Source organism: Manacus candei, unplaced genomic scaffold (genome assembly GCF_025592945.1).
Source record: "Manacus candei isolate 608988 ecotype Guabito, Panama unplaced genomic scaffold, ASM2559294v1 h1tg000007l, whole genome shotgun sequence".
Lineage (NCBI taxonomy): Eukaryota > Metazoa > Chordata > Aves > Passeriformes > Pipridae > Manacus > Manacus candei.
Window position 1 is genome coordinate 1,854,254 of NW_026138055.1, and position 25,441 is coordinate 1,879,694.

General features: G+C 35.0%; 1 non-coding gene across 1 annotated transcript; it reads left to right on the top strand.

Moving 5' to 3' along the window:
• The first annotated feature begins 3,040 nt into the window (after positions 1-3,040).
• TRNAA-AGC (transfer RNA alanine (anticodon AGC)) lies at positions 3,041-3,113 on the top strand. Its single transcript has one exon. It is a non-coding gene; the product is annotated as a tRNA-Ala (tRNA).
• The last annotated feature ends 22,328 nt before the right edge of the window (positions 3,114-25,441 follow it).

Sequence of the window (25,441 nt, forward strand, 5' to 3'; positions counted from 1 at the left end):
TATGATTATTTATATATATTACCATAATAATCAGTAGCCTAGTTCTGGGCCATCGGCTTAAAAAGATACTTCCACCAAAACTTAAAAAAAAGATGTAGAAAGACGGAGTGCACACCAAACCCATGATACTGTAAAGAGGAAAGTATTGCCATTTTGAGCATTCCCAGAGGTTTTGGTACTCATCATGGAAAGAGGAGCTTCAAGAAAGTTATAAAAAGAATAGTGCTGTATATCTGCAGATTTGTTACTTTTTGAGTCTTCATTTTTGCTTTCGTTGTCTTGACACATTGCAAAAATAATCTACTACTTTACAGAAGCATCATTCATCATTGAGGAGAGACTGATCATGGTTTACAAAATTATATTCAAACTCAAATGTATATTTTCATCATTATGTATATTTTCTCAGATGTATATACTAAAGGAATTTGTGGAAAATCTATATGCAGACTTGTTTGGACTCTTTCTTTCCATTTCATATTTTGAAAAGATCTTGAAGGTATTCACAGAAATTATAGAACAGAAAAAAGAAGTCTGAGCTATGTTTTCTGACTCTTATTTGATATTAAATCAAATATTGATATGCTACAATGAAAATGGGTTTTATCTTTTCCTGAAGTTTCATTCCTATAAAGTATATAATTAAGGACATTACTCTGTCACCAGGTGAATATTATAAAAGTTTCAGAACTAAACTCTCAGTAGTTTTTATGTTTCCAGAAGTTGATTGGTCAAAATGTAAAAACTTGGTCTTCTAAAATCTGGGTCAGTTCACACCAAGATGAAGATACTTGCACCATTGTCATTTATCAGTTGAGAAAGAAACACATCACATAAAACGTAGCTTTTCCTAGAGGAAAACAGGTGTAAATCAGTTAAAATGTTTGTCTGGAAACTGGCAGTTTATCACCTAGGTGATGATCCCTTTATATTTTTACTTTGTAGTGTGAAATATAAAACAATTTCAGATGACAGGATGACAAAATACCACTTTTTCCCCTGCTGAAATCTTTAACCTCTCGGAGATTATGATTCAGATATATTTTACATTTGAGATGAACATCAAGAAATCCCAAATCTCAGCAGCAAGGCATTAAATAGCTGCATGAATTTGGCAGTGGCAGTTTGCCACTAAGTCACACACTGTGGAGGATTCTCCCTGTGCAAAGGAAAAAGCAGCAAAGCAGTTTGGAGATGTGGAACAGCTTGCACCCTGCAAAGGGGCACTTATCACACAAACAGTGTGATTTTCCAGCCCAATCTGTTAATTGTGCTCATACAACTGTCCGGGAGGCTCTGCTGTCATGCTGCTTAGATGTACAAAAGTGTTGCTGATCTCAACAACAGTGTCTGCACTATCCCCATACTCTCCAAGGGAAGATTGGATCAGATGCACAAACTGGGACAAATAGATACAGTTCTGCTGACTTCAGGGTGCTTTGCAGCTGAGGATCTGAGCTAATCTGTAAAATATATCCATCTCTTTGCAAACTTTTTTTTTTTTGGCTGAGTTTCTCTTTTTATGCTAAAAGGTTCTTTCCCAGAATGTGTTGTGTTTGGTCTTTTCTTTTTTTTCCTTTTTTTTTTCTTCTTTTTTTAAGTATGCTGTTCAATTCCAGAGAGATTTTCAAAACCAGTAATAACTACAGTATTATCTATTCTATACTTTTTGAACAGAAAACCAGTTAATGATTCCCAGTCATTCTCAACTGCTTGGCATATCTTTGTCAAGCACAGAGAGTATGCATCCAAATTCTATCCTCTCATTAGGAGTGGACTTCGATAAATCTGTTCTACTTCAAGCCTCTGAATGGTACTTCCTGCTAAAATGAAAGGGCTGGCTCTAGACCAGCTGCATTCCATTAACTGTCAGTATATTTGAAATTATTTTTCTCTACAAATAAAAAATATGTCTGACCAAAAATATGTCTCATTTGTTTTGGCCAACAGATATACTTAACTGGGTCTATACATTGGCCTGGAAGACAGTGATAGAGCATGAGCATTCTGGCTTGATTTTGCTTTTTGCCCTTACAATTCCCCTGACTAAAATTAATGGTACCTGCAAGAAAGAAAAAGAATATAACAATAATTTTGGAAGGAAGAAATATGCATTAATTCATTTCTTGATGAAGGACATTATCTGACAAAGTAGCATCTGTCTCTTCACAAGCCAATATTTATTCAATTTTATGTTCTGATTAATTTAGTGGTATTTAGAGCTCAGTGATTTTTAAACTGGTGTTGTAAGACTGAAAAGTTTGCATGTGTAAAACAGAACCACAAGGCTCAGCCCAGATTTTGCCTTCAGAAGTTAATGAAATTGGTAGGAGAATTGTATGAAGCAGTTTCTCAGAAGTACAAGTTAACAGATTTATCTATAACTCATTTAGCTGATGGGAGGACAAGCCAGCATTGTGTCATTAGTTGTGATCAGGGTAGCATGACTCGGATCAACAGAGTTCATTAGTAATGCTATTTAAGGTCTTATATACTTCAGTGCTTGCATTTTCTTCAGTATCAGTTTAGCTCACAAGGTGGGATTTATCCCACTCACACACAGACAGCTAAAAATTAGTATCTACACTAAACATTCATCAAAAATCTTCATGAAATAAAGGGAAAAGCACCTTCAGAAATCCCATTTAGGATATGAACATCCGTGTCTCAAAGTCACATATTTTGATCCACTGTCTGGTGAGAGAGCCAGGCAAATTAGCTATCGTGCAAAACTTTAACTTCATGAAAGCTGGGTGATGTGAATCCAGCATGTGAGTTCCTTTAATGGTAGTCTTTCTACAGGTAAAAGGTGGTTAAGGATGAGTTGAATGTGATAAAGGCTTTGTTCAATAAGATGGTCTTACAGTAGCTACCATTGCATGTCTCTTTATTATGCATAATTATTTTGTGAACAAAGTCCATTCCTGATGAATGGAACTCTTGTGATACTTATTTCTCTGAGACTTTCACAATAAGATGATGACACGAGTATAGTAACAATATGATGGATATTTTTACATGAAAATGTTCCAGATAGGAAGGGGAATTAGCTCAAATGGTAGAGCGCTCGTTTAGCATGCGAGAGGTAGCGGGATCGATACCCGCATTCTCCACAATTTTTGGGGAATGAGAGGCTGGAAAGCAGCACCATGGAGAGGGACATAGGGGTCCTGCTCAATGGCAAATTGAAATGAGTCAGCAGTATGCCCTGGCAGCCAGGAGGGGTAATCAGGTGTGCATCAGGTAAAACAACATTGGCCAGTCGAGGGAGGGGATGGTCCCGCTCTGCTCTGCACTGGTGTTGCTTTACCTCAAGGCCTGTGTACAGTTTTGGGCATCACAATAAAAGGATATAAAGCTATTAGAGAGCATCCAGAAGAGAGCTACAAAGATGGTGAAGGACCTTGAGACGAAGCCATATGAGGAGTGGCTGAGGGCACTTGGTCTGTTCAGCCTGGAGAAGAGGAGACTGAGGGGAGACCTCATTGCAGTTACAACTTCCTCATGAGGGGAAGAAGAGGGGCAGGCACTGATCTCTTCTCTGATGACCACTTACAGGACCAGAGGGAATGGTCTGAAGGTGTGTCAGGGCGGTTTAGGTTGATTATTAGGAATAGGTTCACCACCCAGAGAGTGGTTGGGCACTGGAACAGGCTCCCCAGGGCAGTGGTCACAGCAACAAACCTGACAGAGTTCAGAAATATTTGGACAATGCTTTCATGCACATGGTGTGATTCTTGGGGCATTCATGTGCAGGGCCAGGAGTTGGACTAGATGGTACTTGTGTGTCCCTTCCAACTCAGGACATTCTATGATTCTATGATTCACATAAAAATGATACAATATTGGTAGCATTGCAGATGCTGTAGGCACCATATGAAGTCTAAATATAAGTAAAGTCTAATAAAAAAATGTAGGCATGAATATAAGCACTTTATTACTGTAGAAGAAAACTGTTACATGTTTCATGAATAGTTCCATAAAAAATGTTATGTAGAGAACTCAATTCCATTTGACCAAAGACCAACATTGTTAAATGCCTCTGAGGCCCACAAGATATGTGCATTTCAAAACTGAAGTATGATTTGTAAGAAACCCTATGGTAGGTGATTCTGTCAATGTCATTGTTTTCCTGGTGAGTTTTTCATGAGGGAATGTAATAGAAATTTGATGGTACATAAATATTTATCCAAAACATAATGTGAAGAAAACTTTTACTTTTTTGGGGTGGTTTTGTAATAGGTTTAGCTCACCTGTGTGGCTTCCAAAAATTTGTTTCATGGTTCCAGAAAAGAAATTATTCTTTTACTCAGACTTACAGTGGGGAAAAAATTGGGATCCAAGGTTACACTGTATTTTTCATGGATGTGTATAGAATTTTTAAGGCAACAAAAAAGGCAGTCTTATCTATCCAGAATGTTGAATGAATATTAATATAGTAGACAATCAGGTAATCCCAACCCTACATACTTCTATGAGCTCTTATAGACCTCTTATAAATCCACTTGCTAGAATGTCAGCTCAAACATGAGTAGCTGGTGCAGTAAAGATGCATGTAAGTAGTGCCTGAAATCAGTGGTGAAGCACAATATTTGTCCTGGCAGTGCCATGAGATGCTATTGCAAATCAGAAGTGTTCTAAAGCCCAATATGAAGACAACACCCATGTCTCCGAGAGTGAAATGGTGAGAAGTGTTGGTTAATGATAAAAGTACAGAACATTTTCCAGGTGACTTATTTTGCAAATATTCTGAGAAAGAAAAAAATAAAAGAAATTTCAGAAAGTAAGACTGCACCTCACATATGGTATGACATGAATGAACAGCTTATATGGCTCAGATTGTGTGAAACTGAATGATAAGTACCTACCTCACTGCTGAAAAAGGATATCAGTATGCTAAAATCTTTTGCTCTTTTCTCATTAACTAAATATATCTGTGTGGTTGGTTGGCCTGGCTACCTTTTTCCCTCTTTCCCACAAAGTCTAACAAAAGAGGGACCTCTGCTGATTACTTCATCTGATCAGTCCAGATAATCAAGTTACTTACTATTTATGGATTTAAATATCCTATACTTAGATTTCAAATTTTAAACTTCTTGCCACTATTTCAAATCTTTCCTGTTGCTTCAAATATCAGAATAAAAAGTTTGTTTTATGTGGACATCCTTCAAAGACAGTTTGGCCAAAATGCCATTGTGACATCCTGCAACAGTAAGAAGTGATTCATCTTTTCTCTGTTTCCTAGCCTAGCCAGGCATCCATTCATTATTTTCCCCAAATAGGACATTCCTTTATAGTACAAGCTTTTAAAGTTTTCTTTATCTTCATTAAACTGTCACACCAGCTGACAAAGTTTTGTCACTGAACTCCAGAAGTACTGGTATTAAATGAGTCCTACGAAGTTCGTGTGAACAACATTTGTACAGCACCTGAAACATAGTGGGTGATATCTCAGCTGGCTACTCAAATATGTCAGCTTATAGCTAGCTACTTATAGCTACCACACTCTTAAATTGACAGGGAAATCAGATGTGATTATGATGAAGACTGGGCTTCCATATTGGTTATTTCCTTGCATTCCTACAGTTAACACAGAAGATGGGTGTTGAAATGCACATTATATCCAGCATGTGTGGCATTGCTCTTACTTAAATCTTCTTGGGCTTAGGTAGTAACATGCAGGATCATGTAATTACAACTCAGCCTGTGGCTGATTCTGGGTTGATGAAGATATTCAAATTTTCAGGATCTGATTTTGGAAGGAGAACTGAAATTAAAAGATACAGAACAGCAGAATGGCATAATGTGTAAAAGAAATTTTCTGCACAGATGTGTGTATGCACCAGCATGTACTACAGCACATACCAAACCAGCTGACCAGGATCATTTCACAATGAAAGATTGCCCAGGTCCTACTCCAGCAGCTACTGAATCTTCTCTTGCCCTACACAGCTTGGAATGCCCAAAGAGTTGGATTCAAAGCTTTCCTGATCCTACAGATCTTCTTTATGAGCTCCAATTTATAGGTGAGGCAATCTGGTACCATAATTACCTTTTTTAACATGTACTGTAAAATGTTAACATTACTCATATGAAAGGCTATTCCATTCGTTGGTTAAAAGATGTCAGCTTGTCCTTCAAATGCTGTAGAGCAAGTCTGAAAGGTATTCTTTCAGGAATACTAAGATCTCTTTGTAAAAGCTGATTAGATTTGACTGGTCGAATTGCTACAGACTATGAAAAAGCCAGTGGGGTAAAAAATCACTTTCCAGTGGCACTTTAGTCTATCTGCTGAGGTCTTTTGCCAATATTTAAAGGTATGGTGACATTCAAGCACGACAAACTGTACTGATTGTACCATGAGTTATATTACAACTCCAACGCTTTTGTTGCTATCATTTTTCAACATGAAACAGATTCCCTGCAAAACAAATAATGAAATTTGAATAGTTGAGATTTAATCATCCTTTCAGTCTTTCATATTTAAACAATCCTTCCATATGTGCTATAAATTAAGTCGTTTTTCTTTGTTTATAAAATATACATTTATGCAATAAGAGATACTAAAATAAATCAAAATAAATTATCACTACAATGATCTTTAATCTTAACATCTCATATGGAAAGAATGGAAAAGATAGAAAATTCTGGAAAAATGCTCAATAGAATCCCCATTATTTAAGATTTATTTTATCCCATCACACTTAAGTTAATGATGTATTTTTCAAGATAGATGGTAAAATTTGCTATTGTTACTGTAGTAAATATTAGTACTTTTTTTTCATCAAGAAGAAGCATTTTGACTTCATCTTTCTACTTCTTTCACAACACAATGATATGTTCATATTTCAGTGTTTACAAATCAACAGTGGATAATTCATGGCAAAGAAAATGGGAGAGTGAGCAACTGGGTAAAATCTGAGGGCTGGGAGAAGGTTTAAGTGCAAAATGGAGTGAGGGAAAGGAAAAAACCTCAGTTTATTATACTGATAATAGTAGTAGAAATATTCAGACTGACATAAATACAAAAGCATTTCCAATTCTGGATAGAAACTTACGTATTTACTGCAGTGTATTCATTTTCACACGTGCTGCGTGATAAATAGAACTGGAATGACTATCACATATTGTCAGTAAAGGTTCTTCTCCATCTATTGCCTTTGTAAAAACATACACGGCTACGTGGTTCAAGATCCCCTGATGCCACCTAAAACTCCTTATCTTACTCTCATTATCTTGTGACTAAGTCTTCCAACAATTTACTCCAAGTCATCCCATCTGCCCAAAATCTACCACTGATCACCAGTTTAGCTTTCTCAATTTAGGGGAAAAATAGAATTATTTTTCATTGCCTTCTGCCCAAGCCTCTGGCAGTCACATCAACAGTTCCATCTGTTCTTTTTTCAGCTTAATCCCACCCAGATTTCTGATCTCAGGATTTGCAATTTAAAGGGAGGATATGTGATATGCATAATCAATGTATTTACTCCATTCAAAATACTTGCACAGTATAGCTCACTTTCTCTCTCGTACATAAACACACTTGTGCATGTGCACACATGAAGACTTTAATTCTAAAGACACTTTTCTTAAATGAAAAAGCATAAATATTGAAATATATTCAGCCAATCATACCTTTGGCTTGACTGAGTATCGCTATTGTGATGAATTTGGTAAAAGCAGGGATGTCAGAACTATTAAATCACGAGACCTGACAGCAAATGCTTTAGATTTTCAGAGCTAGGCTGGAGGCAGTAAAATAAAATGTCTGTACATACATCTCAAAATTTTAATCTTGTATTGTGTCTCATTATTCTAATATTAAGAAGCAAAGACAGCTTCTCCATCACCAGGGAAGTGGAGTTTGCATCAGAATCTATATTTTGTTGCTTTTCAGAAGTGAGTACTCAGAGCAAGAACAAGCAAATAAAAACATCAAATGTGAGTTGGCCCAAATATTTTGTCTGCTCTTTCTGGGACCACAGCAGAGTTTACTACCTGCAGAAAACAGAGTCCTATAGTGTTTCAAACTAGATCCATTAAGTAGAATCCTGAAAGTCTAATTTATTTGCTTTTTCAAATCATAGAGAGAAAAGACAGTAAGCAGTTTGGCACATAAAATACACATTACCCAAATCTTTGGGTCAAAATCTAGGTGTGGTTCTTATATCACTATCAACCTGTACAGCAGTATGAAGATACCAGGCTCTCAATAACTCAGAATAACTCTGAAACCTCATAAAGCTTTCAGTTAAGTTAAAAGTTAAGATTAAGTCTTTAGGCTATTCCTGGGTCTCACGAGCCACCAATACTTCACAATGCAGCTCTACAGGAAGAGGCAATTTCTGTTCACACTTTCTGGGGTATAATACCACACAGAGTTAGTCTGCCGGTATTTCTCCTTGCAAACTGGTTGCTGCTGATTTCTGTGGGAGTCGGCATGGAAATGCCAAGACACAACAGATTTCTTAAAATATCTTTTAATTATTTTAATAAATAGCCTAAAAATGAAGAAAACTATAATAGACAGAATGTCACTCCTTATATGGCACTTTACAAACATTGCTTTCAGAAAAAAATAAAAGGGTCTCTTGTGGTTATGACCTCTAAGTTTGCTTCTGCAAATGTGGAATGCAAAATGTATGTAGAATCACAGAATCACTGAGTAGTCTGAGTTGGAAGTTGGACCTTCTACATATGCATAATAAACACTCTCATAAGTGATATCCCTATATTCAGCCAGTGATATAGGATACAGGAGAAACTGTAGACATCCTGGTAATCCTTAATACTTTCTCAAAATTTTACTCAGGTGGTTGGAAGAAAGTTAGGTCCCTCCAAGATATGCTTGGAAAGCAGAAAATTGAAATACTACCCGTGGAATCAGATGAATTTTCCTATAATGTATGCAGGATTTTTGTTTTCAGGACATTCAGTGGTTCTTTAGAAAAGACTTTTGGAGTTTGAAATGCACTATTGGTGGTGCATTTCTGCCCTTTGAAATTCTTCAAATCCTTATGTAAATGCTGAGGACCAACAAAATTTCCCATCACAGACGAATCTTGGATCACAAATAACATATGGAGGCATTACTAATACCTCCTCCTGAAAATGCACAAACATCTCTTGAGAGTCAAGACTGTTCTTGAGAGTGAAGTCTGTTTAAAGAACAATACATGTCCAGATCTGAGTAGCTCAGAAACGAACCATTGCTATTTTATATCATGACCCTTGTATTCCTATAAAATTATATTTCCATCAAATATCACGGCTTTAGATCAGTGTTTCAGGAAATAAGAACAATAAAGTTTAGAAAAATTTAATTTTGCTTATAAATTGCACATTTATGTAGCCATAACATCTGGCCTTACTTAAGAAATCTGTGTTTGATTTTCAGCTCTTATTTTGACTTACTGTGAGAAGCTGCCAAAAAAAAGAACATAAAAATAAATAAACAAAACATCAGTACAAATGAAAAACAAAGACCTATAAAACCAGGACATCTCACACTGTCTTAATTTGTAAAAATTTTAAGGATTTACAAGAAAGAATGATTTGGAGAAGTGAGAGAACACTCTCATTTTTTTATTTAATAAGAATGGCTTAAATTTTACAACTCATTAAAGTACTGTCTACTTGAATTTCTCTTCCTTGTGGAAGGTTGTCTGCATACATACATTTTATATGGTCACAAAACTCCCCCTCTCTTCAAGAAATTTCTCATTAAACAACAATACAAAATAAACACCTCCTTCAACAAAACATAGACCTTCACCTACAGACCTTTTCCTACATTGGACCTTCACCAACAGACCTTTTCTTGCTGTTTGATAAACCATATGTATTTTATGTAGGACAACATCTCACAGTAATTCTTATTTCCATGCAACCCAGATATGAAATAAATTTAGGCAACAAGAAACCCTAATTTGGGTGGAATTGTCATATTAATATATGGTCCTTCTCTATATTCAGTAGACTTCTGAATATCACTTCAGAAAAAAGTTTTGTTGGTGCAGCTGTGACCAGTTCACTAAAAGAACATATTTATTCAGCAGAGCTGTGCTACACTAAAATTACTCTGATGTTTGTTTTCAACTTTCTTACTTAATTGCTACAGTTGAAAAAAACTTTCAGGAAACTATAAATTGATCTGGCACCACCTATATTACATGAAAGGCTTTTGCATTTGAAAATTATATTCCTTTGGAGTATATAAGATAAACCAGGAAATACTGTAATGTAAAATGTATTTAAATTAAAGCAAGTGTCTCAGACTGATGGACTTATCCTTCACTGGGAGAAGATGGTGTACCTACACCAAACCCAGAAATAGTTAACCTGATTCAGACCAACTGGAAGTTATCCCAGGAAGATGAAGTGGCTAAGAGCTGGAGTCAAAAATAAAAAAGCATCTACTGACCTTTGTTCTGCTTCCCTTCTCACTCTATTCTTGTCTAGAGGCAAAATTCATTGCATGATGCAGTGGGAAAGCACAGAAATTTTATTAAAAAATAATATAAGAAAAAGAAAGCATCTTGAAAAATGAAAAGGGAAAAAATGGCTGTTGCAGTAGACTAAATCCCCTACTAGTTACTCTTACCAGCATCTGCACATGTATGGGGACAACGGGAACGTGAGGACCACTGCCATGCTCCTGTCACGCTGCCATAATCAAGCAGTTTTATCAAGTGAGGGTCAGTCTTGCAATGAACGAAATTGAAGAATAGTGTGTAATATGTTTACAGGTCACAGCAAGAACACTTTCATTTACCAGGAAATGAGAATAGAGTTGTGCTGTGTCTTTGACAAGAAATTGCCATTTCTTTGCAGGAGTTGGTCCTTTGCCAACGTTTCATCTAAGTGCATCTTTTTTTTGGACTGCAGAAGGAATTGTCACTGGTCCAAAACAACATACTTAAAATGTTATATACCAAGTGCTTCAAGTGGTCCAGTAAGCAAAAACATGCATTTAGAGCACTAACTATTCACATAAGCAAGGCTATTTTTGCTAATCATGAGGCTCACTAATGGACTAGTTCATTAAAATAATGCCTGGATTTGTACTTGCATTTTCCAAAATTACTACATTTCTTTTCCAGAAACAAATAGCCTAAATATGAGTTGGTTTTGTTTGCTTTCCTTATAAAAAAATCTGTGGGCAGCTCTGGTGGCAAGTACATGAGCTAAAGGTTTAGACTAGCCTGAAGGCAAATACGAAAATCCTATTTGACTGCAGAACATTACAGCCTGGCACACTGAGGCACTCATTATGGGCTTAGGGCTGGAATGGGCATGGATATGAATCAGAATCACTGCCAAATCCTGGTGAGGAAAGGCAAAATACTTACACCAAGTTGAAACAGTATTGTTAACACAGAAAACTTTTCACTGGAAGTGGCTGAATTTACTATATCTTATTATCTCATTTAGGGGTCAGACCAAGTTGTTTCAGGGGTTCAGTATCCTTCAGGTTAGGTGTCCTTCAGCAGGATTGAATTCAGTGAATTCCAGCACCTAACTCGCCCTGTTCAGCAAAGGGGAACTGAGTTTATCTGAATTAGCTGGCAAGAGACTTCAGCAACACATCTCTGATAATCTTTAAGTGAGTTGGGGATCAGCAAACATTTTCAAACCTCAGGTTTTCGTCATTGCTGTCATGCTGGTCAACATTCAATTCTCTGCTGCAGTGCTGAAAAGTTCATAAACTCTTATGCAAGGGAAACTTTCAGTGGAGTGGCTTCACAGTTGACAACATCTCAGTTTTAGTATGATCCAAGTAACCACATGTCCATAAAAATGTTTATAATAAAAACATGGAATGCAGTTTTAAGGTATATCCAAATCTCCTCCAGAGAAATCAGGGAGCACAGAACTCAGAGATAAGGCTTAGCTCAAACAGGGCTGACAACCAGAACAGGGAATGCTTAGATTTGGCACCTTTTTCCAGAAAACAGATATCAAAATATACATGAGAACTTAACTTCTGATTATGAAGTTTTTTAATACTCTAAGAAAGTGTCAGCAGTCTCAAAGTATTTCCTCTGACAATAAATTGGCACACTCAGAGCTGCAAGTTAATGACATTTTTTGTTTGCTTAAGCACTCTAAGTTCAATGGGAGGACAATTCAGACAAACCTTTTTCTTTTGCTAGTGCTCTCCGGTGAGTTCTTGTCATGTTTAATATTGTTCTTTTAAAGGTGTATGGCTAATAGCTTGTAGATGTTTTGGTTGCTATCTTTTCATTACAGCACTTGAGGAAAATGTTTGCATTTCTTAAAAAAAGTACAGTAATTCAAAAATATCTACATCATTTTTAAAATTATTGTGTTTCTCTAAACTAACAGAGTCTAAAAAAAAGGTGATGAAAACAGAGTTAAACAGCAAAGGTAACATTCAGAAACTGCATTTCAAGAGAGTTGTTTTCTGTGGTGTTTTGGTGCTATATCTGTGTGTCGTTAATGATCAAATTTGCTCACTGCAAAACCAGAATCTCAATATTCCATGTGGTTAAAAAAACCCACAGAAACAACAAAAATGGTAAAAGCAGCAAAAGCAGAGTGTTTGTTATTTTGCTTATTCTTTTTTATATCATAGCATTTCAGTTGAATAGGCAATCCTGAAATCTAGGCGTGGCTATGAAAAGCCAGTCCCGTGACTTCTGGGAGAAAAAAATACAGGAAAGAGGAGCTAGAAACATTTATTGAGAACAGTGCAAACATGCTCTTTTCTAAGTTGTGCACATTTTAGAGGTTGCTGTTTGCTTTATTACTCATTCATGTTTTGGTACTCTTATAACTTTATTTTGAAACAGTCATCCAGCATGCAACTACTTACAGAGAGCAAAAAGACAAAAGATAAAATCTGTGCAAATCTTTTAAAAATATCCTCAGTCTGTTCTAGCTACAGTCCATCAGCTCCAACTCTTATTAGACAATTTTATTTATTTTTAAACAGTGCTTCATGAAGTGCAAAACTAGTTCTTTAATATATTTAGAATTTTGCCATTTGAGTTAAATCCCCTTTAGGAAACATATTCTGGTTACAAGTGAAATAAAAAAAAAAACCCAACATGTAACAAAATTCATTATGGGGAAAGAGTACAGGTATCAAAAAAGAGATGTGAAAGAGGAGAACATGGAAATTCCTTCAGAGAACTACCGTTTATCCATCTTATAGTGGGATCATAAGTATGGAAATCAGATCCACTGTGTAATGCTCAGCACTGGAAATTGGCCTCTTTCACATCCATTGCACTGAGGCATATGGTTCTTTATTCATCTGCAGTGAATTTTCATTGCTTTTGAATCTGGTGGTCCTGTCCCCCATTGTTCTCTTTCTGAGCATTAAGAAACTTGCTGGCTTGAAGATATTACTCCCACCAGGCACCATCATCCCCTGTGTCTCTCACATAAAACAAAGACAGAAGTTGGAATGTGTAATTTCTGCATTCCTAATGTCTTTAGTTAGTCCTTGCCTGTTTTGTCTTCTTTGTTCCTTATTTTACCCAGTCTCATAATCTGATGAGCCAGTAATTTGTGTCATGGTTCAACGCTATAAACTTTTAATGGCACTGTCAGGTATTTACTGATAATCTAAGCACCATATATACTATCCCATTGCCTTCTCCAGCCATAGCACTCACAAGGAATTACAGGGCAGTGAAGCATAGCACTCCTTTCCAGTACTGGTTGTCTTTGGTCAAGCTAATCTTTTCCAAATCCTCTGGTATTATATCCTTTCAAATAGTTTCTGAAATTTCTTTTTAACTTCTCACAGTTTTCTGAGGTGCTTAGATACACCTCCTTCTTTTAACCCTTGCTTCCCCACAGTTTCCAGATTTTGTTTTCTATCCTTGCAACCTATTCCTCCAACTCCTTGGAAGTCAATAAGCCTTTTAAGTCATAGTGAATCTCATTTGTCTGCTTTCCTGCACCATGATGTTATAACTGTAAACAGATATATACCAAACACCCTTTGCTCTCCTAAAAACTTTACAGACTACTGCTCTGAAACGGAAAGCAAAGAGGTAGGATGTTTTATTATAACTTGCAATGTCACCAGTATTTTGAACATAGAGTAAAACCAGAGTACTTATCACCAAAGAGAAATAAAAGCCTCAAATCTTATACATAAGCAAATTTCTAAAAAAACTATGTGCCAGACTTCAGGCTTCAAGGCAACACATTTCTTATAAAAAGAGTGGAACAAAAAAAAGGTAGAGGATATTCCCACCAATGCTTGGCTAAGTAAAACTTAGAGAGAATCAAGGTCTCTGGTGTACTTTGGAGAGGAAAGCTGTCCAATTACCTTACTTAAATTAAATGTTTGGGTTCCTTATGTGAGCCCTTGAGTAACCATTCCCAACCTAATATGTGGGACTGAAACTAGGATTTATCCTCTCAAGGAGACAGTCTCGGTATTTCCTAAAAAGAAGACTTAGATGATTAGTTTAAGTAGATTATTTCTACTTATTCTTTTCTGTGGTGAAAATTAAGTGAGATGAATTACTGCCTGTAACTGCTGTGAAGAATTCCTGTGAGTGCATTAAACCTTGAGGCCTCCTAATCTGGTAGAAGGGAGCCTTTTACATGTTCCTCACTGCATTCATTAGGGCAACAGCCACAGTTTTAGACTCCAAATTACTGGTCATTACTTGCAAAACAACCTTTTGGTATTTAGAAGGTGTCATTACTTCTGTAGCTTCGGAAGGAAGAATAGGCCAGTGATTTGGGCCCTCAATGTCTGAACTGAGAGTAGAGGAATGCTTCAAGAAAGTCAGTCTATAGACCACATGCCTTAGAGGGGTTCTTCTTGAATTCTAAACTGGTTTTTTGACTTTTCATTTTTGTTAGCCCTATTCCACTTTTACTGTCATCCTTTCTGTAAAGCGGTAAATAATGATCCATTCTCTTCCTGAAATGTCAATATGTTCATTGCCCATACATTCAGTATGTGTTGGGGTGGCCTAGGTGGTGCTATCCCTCAGGAATTTGTAGTGAGATCAGTGAGGGGGAAGGATTCTGGTCCAGCTGGATCACTGAGCACTTTCTTGCCAACATTTTCACCTACAGCTGGCATGCACCTCTGTTAAACATCTTGCCTAAAGATCTATGTGTATTTCGTAAATGACTGAGACACTGGGTATATTGATAAACCTACTCGGCAGGCAAACTCTATTTAAAAAAATAAGAACAATGACTACTCTTGTAGATTAGAGAAAATATAATTTAGGAGTCTCAGGGGTTTGACAAGTTTCTTGCTGAGAAAAAAAGGACTCAATGTCTCGCAAAAGTCTTTTTCCAAGACTTGCTTGACACACCATGCTATTTTCCTGTGAATTATATGTTGTCATTTAAACGTAAGAGCATAAACCTACTAACTTAGTACAAAGTTTTTAAAATTTTTATGCATATGAAAAAGTTCGCTCTTGCTTCTTAAATGGTCTCAAATTAATGAAAAATAATCCTGGTGTATTCACCATGAATAGAAAAAGAGAAGGCATAAAAACAGAACAAAAAAGATAACACAGCTGAATTTTTCTTGCAACTCCTAGAGTCCTCTGTGCTTTAAGCTAGTGCTTAAAAATAGAATATGACAAGATAGTTTTCCAAGGAAAAAATAAATCCAATAAAGAAAACTTAATGTGAAATTTAAAATTTTGCTAGAAGCTATGTTTAGTAATAAATCAATATATGTTGGCATTTTCTTCATAGTTTGCACATTGAATGACTGTAAAAAATAAGGGCTCAGTTACATCTGAATTAAATTGAGATTTGCACAAATGAGGCAGCAATAGATTGAAACATCAATAATTAGATTAAATTAATTAAATATATATACAAGTGATCTCCACATCTTACATTCAACAAAAATTCTAAAAAATTACATCAATTTATTATATTTAATAATATATATAATAATTTTATTGAACAAATATTCTTATAAGTATAGAAATGTTTAACATTAATTCTATTCCCCAGTGTTATATTTTAAATATTCAGTATCCTGTTAATATGAAATTGATACCTCACCACCACACTATAAAACCAACTACATTATGAGAAATGTAGAATGCTTATAGTAACAAGAAAAGAAAAAAATAAATAGAAGAAAAAATAAATAGGAAGGATAGCCAGTCAGTTGTTTGCTCATTTTCAAATTCTTTGAGAAATGACATATAGAGTTAGTAAAAATATTTTGTTTTCACTGAACAAGTTCATCACAGTTTTACAAGCCAGTAAAATCCCCTCAAACTATTTCAACTCAATGTTTATAATGAGCTTTAGTATTTTCACAAAAAAACACACTTCAGAACCGCTAAAAGCTTTCAGATGAACAACATTTCAAAAATGACAATGTTTAGGTTATTTATTCATTATTTACCATTTGCTAAATTATTCTGGGAAAATAAAAATCTGTTCTTTTTATACCTACTTGAACCAAGTCTAATTCATCATATTCTGGAATATGTAGGGGGTTTTTGACAAGTAAGCTTTCTGTGTAGATAAAGACAAAACAAATTCACGTCAGTACAATAAGTCATAAGGACAACTTCTCTGAAGTCTGCTATCCAGTAGAGCAGTTAAGTACACAAAAAAGTGCTTGCAGAATCAATCCTTAATGATATGCTGAAGCAAAATAGTATTTCACTGTTTTCTGAAAACTGAGACAAGCAACTAGCTATTTAAAATTGCCATGACTAAGAGATCATGGTATGTAGAAGCGGTGTGAATGCTTCTGAATAAACAATGAATTTAAGATTTCTGAAATTAGTAAAACAATCTTAGCAATATAGATTGACAGAAAGAAGCAATTTAGAGAGACAGTGCACAGTCAGATTCCTCAAAGGTGATATTTAGGAAACTATGGGAGAAGAATACAATCGCTCTTTGTCTTTTCACAGTTCATTTCAGATACATTTACATGCATTAGTATCAAAATATTGTAAGAAAATGATGTGTCTATTCTCTTCAGAAAGCATAACTAATCATCCCTGAAAACTACTGTTTCTTCAGAGAGCTTAAGCCAGAGGAACTAACAAATACTGTCTTGTTATAAGCACCGTAACCTCATATTATTTTATAGTCTTAACCCACTTTGGATTCTTTAAAGAACTGTTTCACTAGGAAGCTTGCATTTATTTATGTTGCATCCACATGAGAAATCTATCATTTGTATTTCTTTTCTCACTATAATGGCATTGTCCAGCAGTAAAACCCACATCATTTGCCTGGGAACTGTATTGTGCAACAACATCTTTAGCTGGTTTGGGGTGTACTTGTTTTCTTTAATTTGTCTGGAGGGTTACAAATCTTTGTTTTTCAATCTTTTCTTACATAATACATGCACAATTTAATAAATATGCACAGACAAAACATTTCTTTATGCTCATATGACTCAAACTATAGTGATGCTTCTCCTGATATCTGATGGCACTGGAAATAAAACCAGAAATAACTCCCTTTTTCACTCCCACACAGACTGCTTATCCACTAACTGAATGATTAATTACCATTTCACACTTGTGTCTGTGGACATTTCTCATAACACTGGGAAAAATTTATATTATTTTATTTCTCTTTTCAACATTCGCAAATGCATTTTTTTTCTCAAACAAAACAAAATTGCATGAAGGACAAAAAAAAAAAAGAAAAAAAAGAAAAAAAAGCAAGGAAAAAACCCTCACAAGGTTAAATGATTCTCACAGGGTTAAACAACAATTCTATTGGTTTTTTACCTGACTTACGTAAGTCAAGCAAAGACGTGGTGTTATCCACTTCCTCACAGTGCTTGGAAAGAGCTGTGGTGGCAGCCTTGTAGTGCCTGTCTGTGCAATATCTGAGACCTGTTTGGGAAACTACGAAAAAGGTTTATTGAATTTTAATGTTGAACTAATGTTACGTTTGTAGCCGGCTGCATTAGACGGGTGATTGCACGTTGAGAGGGGAAAGTAAAAAATGGCTTCCCCCTTTTACCAATGAGTTCAAATGTTCATCCTGTCCTTTCTGTGAACCCACTATTTATGGCAAACTCTTTTAACCCATATATAATTCATGAAGAAATCCGTACAGAATAACATTACAGATAGATGATTGTGTGACAGATTTTTAGACTCAAGAAAGCTTCACGCTTCCTATGTGCGTGTTATTGGATGTAGAAAGCTCATGTCACAGTCAACCCAAAGTAGATTTCTCAAAGAAATCAAGTATAAGTAAATCACCTCAAATGTGAATTGGTAAATTATTTTGCATAGAGTAACATGCAATTTCTATCTAAAAACACGTAACTCACCCATCTCTGCAGATTTTTGATCATTTTTAGGATAATCTTTTTATAGGATAGGTTTACTGTGGTTGTTCTTGGGTACCCTTTGACTGCCTTTACTGAACAACAGAGTATTAAACAGTTCAAAAACTCACAGCAAAATTTTTTAAACTGTTTCCTTCAGTTACATTTCAATATTTTAATTCTCTTCTTCTTTTGAGAAATATGAAAGAGATGAAAGATGTCTTTTCACTTTAATTAAATACTGGACTTTACAGAATGTAGCAACAAAATTAACATACATTTTCTGTGTACTATTTATGTCCACTCTATACAAGGCAACACCTTACTTAAAAACATATGAATAATAATGCACATTTTATATCACATCTAATATGAAATACAGTAGAATTGATCCCAGATGTAGCCTTCAGTACAGTTTCATTGCCACATACCTTATCTATTTTTCAGCCCGTGTAATAGTGCTCATCCCCATACAAAATTGAATTAGCTGTCTTAATAAAGGGAAAACAAAGAAGAATTATTATTACTAATAGTACAGCTAATCATCTGAGGAGGAGGTATTCTCAGTGTAAATAAATTAAAATTTTAAAAATAATGAGTTCTGCTAATGGAATTTATCCCTGACAATTAATAATATTCTAGAAAAATCTGTAATAAAGAAAAATACCTTTACCTATATACTATATAAATAACCCTATGTGTTATAATAACACCCCAGGGAAACAAGTTCTGAAACCAAACACAAAATGTGTTGGTGATAGAGGGAAACTTATAATTTTGGACTTTTAAATCAAAAATGTCTCCATGAGATATTGAACTGATGACCTTTCACCTTGTCAGCAGGTCACAATTACCTTATGTGACACAGGTTTTAGCCCTATTTCTGGTAGCTCATACCCAAAGATATAATTTTATTATTTTGATTATTTTATTACCCTTAAAATAGGATGCATATTGCGTTTTTCTCCCTCTCTCATTCTTTGCATCTTATTAGCTATCAGATAATAAATATTTCATGATATGTTACTTGATGTCTATGGTTATAATCTTTTCAATAAAAAATACATGTAATTTATTAATTTTACAATCGCTATATTTTTGAAAGTAATTCCATGAACAAATTAAATAGACAAAGTTCATAAACAGAAGTAATGTTCCTTATTTCCCTGCTGGAAGATGTTTTAGCATTTTGTTTGCAATATCAACTGCAAAGCTCATAATGGCAAAAAAATTAATAGTTCATTGTCCATTTTATATGCTGATATTTAATTAAAGAGTGTATAGCTTCAAGTGCACATTATATTTTCTACATGCATTACTCGTGTTAATGACTATCACTTGATAGGCATCCAGGGGAGTCATTTTATGAGAATTAGCAGTTAAATAAATAAAGACCCAGCTTTGCAGCCTGCATGGAACATGGGTTGAGATAGGCTAGTTGGTTTATGAATGCAAATAGGCAAATAGTAATCACCAGAGCTGGAACCATCTACAGAAGTTTGTCTAGTAAACCAACTTCCAAAAAACTACAAAGGACATTTTGAGTATAATGGAAAGTGAGCAGTTGTCAGAGCAAGGCCAAAATATATTTGTGTGCATCAAGTGCTCAACCAAGCTCAGAGTCATTGCATTTTTTGAGAACACATTAAAGATTAAGAAGATGGTGAAATATGGACAAGAGAAAGAAATGCCTTCACTTATAGACCATATTATCTAACAAAAAACCCCAAACCAAACCAAAACAAAAGCCACTGAAGTTAAGTCTTTGAGTTGACCTTCATGAAGGAGTCTCAGCACACTCATCACATTTACCTGAGTCTGCCACTGCTGATGGGTCAGGAACACACTTGTCATTTCATACAGACACCTTCCAATGTCATTTCATTGGTTTCTTTCCCTCAAGTAATTCTCTGAGGCATTTGCAGAGTTATTTTATTAATACTTATATATCTGCCAGTGATGTTCAATAGAAGGAGTCATACACGTTTTAGTGAAAACAAACCTACACTTTTCCAGTAGCTGGAAGGCACTGAATAAATGAAGATTCATAGATTTTCATTCTAAAACCAAATGTGATAGCCATCTGTTCTTACTTGTTGTATGATCCATGGCACTGAATTTTCCATGATTCCTGCATTGTGTGGATGAGCTAAATACAATTCAGTTTAATGTACTAGAGTAATTAATATAATAATAGCTGTGTACACTAGGAATAAAAAGAGGTTTCATGAGAACTACTTTAATGGACTACTACATGCTGTATTTAACATTTAAATGATGATGAAAAAAGTAATTGATAGACTCTTTAAAAGAAATTTTGTCATCTTAATTATATTATAATGAACTAAAAGAGACTTGCTGTTTTGTTTTTAAATGCATATGAATAACTAGATCATAAGTATACCATAAATATACCATAAGTATATGTATCATTGTGTTTTGATTTGCTTTTTTTTTTTTTTTTAGGAATTTTAAAGCACTGTAGGAATATGGGATTTTGAAAGAAGAACTAATATAACCTAAACAATTATTTTCAGTTGTTGTTTAAGCAGATGAGGTATAAGTTCTTTTCTTTTGTTAAAAATATTCTGCAAAAAAAGGGTGAAAAAATTAGCAAAACACAGCTGAAGACAATTTTCATCTTTTTTACATGAAAAGTATTAACTAGAAAGAAAATCTTGTAAAAGAAAACATTCATTTTGTCGAAAATTAATTCCTCTCTAAAATTATTCTACCTTCTTTCTTAAAGGGTATAAAGTCTTTAAAATCAATCTGTAAAGAAAAATTAAGCACACTACAAACAGATTGCTTGAATACTATATTGCTCTTTATATCTCATTATTTGAAGCTGCTTTGAAAAGGATTAGCAGCTTCTCACATCTTCCAGACTGCACAATCGAGTCACTTAGGAAGAAGAGGTATTTCCATAGCCCAGCTTTAAACTAGTGTTCAGATTCCACTTTCCTCAGTACATTAAAAATGTACAGACAGACAGCTAAGCAGATAACAGCAGGTGAACTTCTGGCCCCATTACAGTCAATGGGAGGTCTGTCATGATATCAAAGGCACCAGGATTTCACCCTCTAACTCTTTTTTCTCATTCATCAGAAAGGCACTTTCACCCACCAAACTTAATGACAAAGCAACTAAAAGTTTTGAGCAATTTTGAAGTCCACACTGCAAACTTAAATTTCACATTTGTTTGAGAGGCATTGGCAGCTTTCAAAGTGTGGATTATCAGTCAGCCTCCTGCAGTTGACAAAGCAAATCAGAGCAAGTAAATTTGAATGTGTGAATAAAATACATGTTAAAAAAATGTAGTAACAACTAGTAAGATGCCAAGAAAATTTCTGTATTTAAATTAGACATCTGTGCCCTATTTTTAAATATTCATCATTGTAAGTGATTCAGCATGTTCCCCACTCCTGTCAGAGTACACATATTTTAAAAACCTTTTAGCTTTAACACCTTCATTGCCACATGAATCCATTACTTGAAAATTTTCTGCCCTTAAGCTTATTCACATCTACAGATTTCACCGTGAGCTTAACTGAGTCATAATATCTCATGAGTGGTATCTTTGGTCAGTATTTCATGATGAAAACACAAACTGGAAAGGAAGCTTGCTTGTCAGAACTTGTGTAAGAAAATAAACACTGCTATTAAAGTGAAATATAACAAATAACATTGTTCAGACACACGATCAAGTCGGGGTTACGCTTTGCCTGTTTTTATCCATATACTTCTGATTCATAGTCACCACCTACAATGGGAGCACAGTTAGACTGGAGAAAAAGAGAAAATTCCTGAATAGGACACAAAAAACCCAAGAAGCTTGCAGAGTATCCTGAACACACAGAGGTGGTAGGAGAAGAAATGTGACTCACTTACTTCAGAGGCACTTGTATAGAGGTACAGTTAAAATAAATGGATGGGTGGATAAAACTCTGGGTGACATTCATTGTACTGATTTGTTTAAGAGGTTACGTAAGGTGATCACAATGGTTCTTTCTGGACTTGCAGTCTATTAAATTATGTGTTATCTGAAATGAAGGGGGAAAAATTACTGTATTACAAAAAGTTTGATGAATATCCCAGCCCAAAACCTAACCCAAAGCTGACATTACATTGCAAAATCCAAATGCCTGTGGGTTAATTAAACTGGCTGTCAAAGAATGATGAAATGATTTGGGATATGGGGAAAATTGCATCCAGCACATTCAAAGTCCATGAAAAGCCAATAAAGTATGGAACTAAACTTTATTTAAAAATGGTTAGACTTGGTGCATAGAAAAGGACATAATTGCAAGTTATACTTGTGCCTGAAAATGAAATAGTGAGGGAATTAGCAAGAACTCCACTTGTTTTCATGAAGTCACAATAGCAGAAAATATCTGTTGTCAACAAGCTGGTTACAAGACTGTAAACAATGGAACATATTGGGGAAATATGGGAGGATGCACCTGCCAAAGAAAGATCAGCAAACACACTTTATGAATGTGTCACAAGCGTCTAGCAAAGAATCGGCACATTCTTTTGACAATATACTTTAGATATATCACATATTAATAGGTCTGAAACATTACCTTCTGGTAAAATAGCAAGTTATCATGATACTTGTCACCATCTAGGGCTGACAACATTCTGCATTGAACCTTGAGGAGTGGTAGACAAAGACACCAGGAAACATCTATCCATTGAATTAGCTTAACTTATGTTTCAAAAGAATATGAGAAGAGAGCGAAATTAAAAGACTAAGACAAGAGAGATACATACTCTGATAGACAGATTTTACTACAAAACTGTCATTAAACACAACAATGAATATATGGATTTACTTTTTGTTGATTTGAAGGTGATCAGTGTTTACTTTGTCTGAATTTCAGGAAAAATACCCTTGAATGTTTGTATTTAGCCTCCTCTTCTTAGATTCACTTAGCTGTTTCAGAAATAGCTAATGTTTATCTCCCTGAAGATTCCTAGAGTTTGCTTAAATCACAGAAGATAGGCAATTAAAGAGGCTAATTGCTCTGCTGAAAACAATAATTAGACTTTTCCTTTGCTTTCTGTGTCCAGTTTGAGTCCTTTCATTGTTTTACCAGAAGTGAAAGTCAGAGTAGTCAAACTGTGAATTGCAGGAAAATGTTTTAATGTTTTAATAAGACATATTCTTTTTTATCAGCTTCTTGATTTGAATAGAACCCATATGATTTCCATATCTCATCATTAAAGTCTCATAATTTATACAGAAAAAGAAATGAAACCATGGCGAGGTTCTCAACAATTTGACAATGAACTTGATTAACTTTGGTCAGTATGTGAAATACTTAAGAAAATGGTGCCAGGAGCAGGGCAGGGAAAGATAAAGTGCTCTATGAGTTATAGCTTTAGTACTTAACATGTATATCATGAGTCACAGAGCAGACATGTTGAGTGAAAACATTTTTTAAAACCAGCTAAAAGAGACAGAGAGACTATTGCTCTACAAATGAGTCTACCCTGAAATAATACTGTCTGGAAGTATATACTTTATGTTTCCTCGTGCAGCATAGTTCATATTCAACCTTAAGGCATAGTATTTTAATTTTGGAGCATTATCTTTCAGGCTAGTCCTGAATTTTAGAAACAGATTGATGGAACTACACCAGGTTATATAGACTAATTTAAACCTATTGATGTTTATGGAACTTTAAACATGCTTATCTATAAGTTAAAATTAAAGAGTCTAGTCTGAAGTACAAATCTGCAATGGATGTTTTCTATGGGGTGCAAATTTAGGAAATCAGAATATCTTTCAAGAGAACTAGAAACATGGCAGCATGCCAGATCATATGGTTTTATAACCTATCTATGTTGCCTTTGTGCTCAAAGATCTCCCCATCACAACTAGAACTCTGTTGGTCTAGTCTATAAAACAACACTTTTTAAAATAAGGAGTCATGATAAATAGTGCAGCCTCAAAAGATTTTATGAGTAATAGGAATGATGAGTGTTTCTCCTTGGTATTATCCCTTCTTTTCTTATAGTGACTGTTTTATTTGTTTAACAATGTTAGAGATTGCTGGTTCAGCATTTATTTTCCATATACCTCTATACAGCTATTAGCAGACACGAATAAACCCTTAGTTAACAAACTCAATGTGAACTGAGAGTGTTTACTGATGAAAGCCTGTATTTTTTACCAATCCAGGAATTAATTTGGGGCAGTGATAAAAATGTATTGTAACAAGAATATGACTTCATTTCACCTCACAGCGAGAAAAGAGTTTAGTCAGCTAGTTTAAAGTTTCTGATGGAAAACCTTGTGAAAGACTGATCTTGAGATATTGGGAAAAGCCTGAACTAATTATCCTCCCACTACAAATCTCAAATGCAACGTTTCTAGATTCACTCCATTATTTGAGGTTTTTTTCTAATATTCTACTTCCCATTTAGCAACTATATATAAATTTCAGGATGAACTTTCCAATCAAGTAAAAAGACACCAATTTGTATTATTTAAAAGAGAAAATTTTAACTGGACTGACTAGATGCATGTAGTTGAGAAAAAATGCTTTTTAAACACTAATTACTTTATAAACACTCATTGTTTCAATATTCATGAAGAACAGAACTATTTTGTGGAGAAATAGACCTTTAAGGACACTGGAAAAAGGCAAAAATATATCTTTCATGAAGCTGATTTCATTTTTCTTCCTCAGAATTATAGAGATGTATACTTTTAAACTTGCCTATACTAAAGTGCTATCTAGAAGCAAACGTTTCCACCTCTAAATGGTCCTGCCTTTCTCACTTTGCAAGCACTTAGCATTTTACATCCCAAACACTCCAGAGTTCGTCTAAAGCACAGGTACAGCCTCAGCATCCACTGGACATGCTGGATCCAAGCTCCTGGAATGTCAAAAGATGATGGGCTTGAGCATGACAGACACTTCGTTAATTTTTCTTGAACCCCCAATCTCCTTCTTCCTTATAATGCTTCAGCAGCCTCACATCATATTTATGTTTGTTCATCTGAGAGGCCACAAAGTTTAGTGAACTTCCAAAGTGCAGTAGAAAGATTTTTTAAGCAGTTACATTTTTTAAACTGACTTACAATTAACTCCCCAAGTCATATAACCCCATGATTAAAATCACTCTTTGAGAATC